Genomic DNA, 2,855 nt, shown 5'->3' on the forward strand with positions numbered 1-2,855 from the left:
GTGTTGAATTTGCTTTTAGCTACATATATATCAATTAACATGTATAAAATAGTATTATGTAATGTATATTTTATATCATATATATATTTATTTGTATTTATATGTGTAATTATTTATATTTATTTATAGTTATATATATTTATTTATATTTTGTATTTTAAAAATATTTATTTATATTTTTTAAATATTGCACAGGTCTGATGGCCAATGTCTGCACCCCCTCCCTGGGATGCAGGTCCCACAAGCTGCTGCCACACCAGATATCGCCTTGTTTGATCCTCTTTCCTCATTTTCCATTTTTAGCTGCTCTGTAAGTGATGCAAATAATTCTTGGGCAAAGCCCCGTGCGTGGCGGGGATGAGGCAATGATGTCATTTGCTTCCCAGTGAGATTCCCTGAAGGATACAGCTGCCTTTCCATGCCAGTGCCAGGATTTGCACAAGGGTGAGTCAAACCAACCCCGTGGAGTGTTGGGAAGCCTGGGATCTGCCTGGGTTTCTTCCTTTGCTCTTTTGTCACCTGGCGTGTGAAGGGAGGGCAATTCCTGCCCAGCCCAGGAGTTGGAAAGAAAATAGAAGTGTAAGATCTTAAAATGGATGTTTGGTGGGAATAAAGCAGGGTGATTCCATCCTGGGTTTTGTACCACCAGGGAATGTCACCAACTTCCTTTTTATTGTAGAATCCCAACTGGTTTGGGTTGGAAGGGACCTTAAATCTCATCTCATTCCAACCCCAGGGACACTTTCCACTAGCCCAGGTTGCTCCAAGCCCCGTCCAACCTGGCCTTGGACACTTCCAGGGATCCAGGGGCAGCCACAGCTTCTCTGGGCAACCTGAGCCAGGGCCTCCCCACCCTCCCAGCCAGGAACTCCTTCCCAGTATCCCATCTAGCCCTATTCTCCACCCTGGACTCCTGTACTTTGAACCAGGCAGCAACTCCAGGCCCTGCTCATCATCCCAAACACTGACCCGGCCCGTGCAGGGAACAGGCAGCTGATGCTTCATCCCTGCTCCTCTTCAGGAATCTCCTGCAGGAACAGGCTGAACCTGCTCCATGCTGAAGAGGAAAACAGAAGATTACCTATTACTTCATTTTACAGATATTAAAGAAGATATTTTCATGGCTCGTCAGCACACCAGGTCGTTTTGTTCAACATGGTTTAACGTGTACCATGGACAAATCCAGCAGCTTCAGCCCTGGAATTTTCCAGCAATCCAATAAACCCACAGTGGATTGTTGTTTTTTTCAATCGACTCCAATATAGCTTGAGGTTCATATTTGATATCCTGACATTACTTCTGATTTGATGTCCTATGCAATTTTCTCAAAGCTATTTGACTTCCAAATCAGCACTTCTGGCTGTGCTTTAGTTTTCTATCATTGGTGGGTTTGGGGGGGTAGTTTATACCCCCCTCCCCCACAAATTTTGCTGTACCATAAAAATTCATAACTTCTGAATGTTTAAAGAAATGAGATTTCCAGGTAACTCAAGTTTGCTCATACTAAAAATAAAGTAAAGCTGTGTGGATAATGGATTTTAAAGTAATTAATGGCCAAACTGAGAGAAAGGAGATTCAAATGAAATAAAATATTAATGTTTTTCCTTTAGTGTCTGCCTAAACCATCTCATTATATCCCTGTTGGAATCTGGAGGGCTATTTGGGGTGAGTTAATCTTGCTGTTTAACCTCTTTTCTTTTTGGAGTGGATCAAGTTTGCCATTTTGAAATGAGGCAACAGGGGGGAACCTTCAGCCATTTCTGAACCTGCCAAATGCAGCCTGAGCTCGTAAATCATTTCATTCCTCCCAAAACACTGTTCTCCTGCTAATTTTAAATTAATCTCTGAATTTATGCTCCACAGAGAGGAAGAAACAAGTGGGAAGAACAGACTGGAATTTTTTTTGCTGAGACTTTGGGGATGCAGCTCTGGTGAGTCCTGGGGAAGCACCAGAGACAGCACTGGAGGTCTTGGAGAGGTTTTGCACATTTTCTCCCCCTTCCCCACTCAGACACAACCTTTCTCTTTGCCCAGGTCTGAACTGAGGGAAGCAAACAAAATAGGAACCCAGCAGCACAAAGTCTGCCTCGCTATCTACGTGGTTATGGGGCCATGAGCTGAAATAATCTGATAAAATTCATGTATTTTTCATAAGGTGTTCCTGATATTACTTCTGTCCTGGATATTTGCTAATTCTGTGCAGAAAAAAAGAAAAAACAAACCCAAAGTCGGGGTGATATTTTTCACAGCTCCTTTTTGCTCAGCGAAGGGAATTGAAGAAGACGAAACGCTTGCGATCTGTCACAAATCGATATCGCCCTGGAAAGGCTCTGACACATCCATATTTTTTTTCCCAGGGAGCACGAGAGGATGGAGAACACCAGAAAAAACCACAATATTACAGAGCACAAACACCTTTGTCTGTGATCTGATGGGTTATGACTGATGTACCCCCAGCTGGGAAACAAGCAAAGCACGACCTGCAAACAAAGAATTGAGATCCAAGATGAAACCAGCTCCCCGGTGGCTTCCTTTTATTGTAACAAATGATATTCATGTTTTATGAAGTGCACAATAAATCTGTCCTAGAGCTGAAGACTGAGATGAGTTTTATCCTCTGGTTTGAGAATACAGAGTTTTGTTTACTGGAGGTATCTGAGATTTGTGGCCGAAAGGTGGTGAGGACTCCTTGCAATGACTCCTATATCCATGTTCCTTCTGGGAACAGCTGGATGCAGAGGGTGGGGGGTCACAAAAGTGGCAAAAAATAAATTGTGGGTTTTCTAGAACTGTGGTGGCACCATATTAAGTAAAACATAACTCTGACTCTGTCGGTTTGTTGTAGAAAGGGTGTC

General features: G+C 42.8%; 1 long non-coding RNA gene across 1 annotated transcript; it reads left to right on the top strand.

The window, feature by feature from the left end:
* The first annotated feature begins 309 nt into the window (after positions 1-309).
* Positions 310-2,500, top strand: LOC127481221 (uncharacterized). The gene is made up of 3 exons (XR_007908155.1): positions 310-444; positions 1,864-1,931; positions 2,358-2,500. It is a non-coding gene; the product is annotated as an uncharacterized LOC127481221 (long non-coding RNA).
* Positions 2,501-2,855: the final 355 nt, after the last annotated feature.

The sequence above is a fragment of the Manacus candei genome, unplaced genomic scaffold, assembly GCF_025592945.1.
Source record: "Manacus candei isolate 608988 ecotype Guabito, Panama unplaced genomic scaffold, ASM2559294v1 h1tg000077l, whole genome shotgun sequence".
NCBI lineage: Eukaryota > Metazoa > Chordata > Aves > Passeriformes > Pipridae > Manacus > Manacus candei.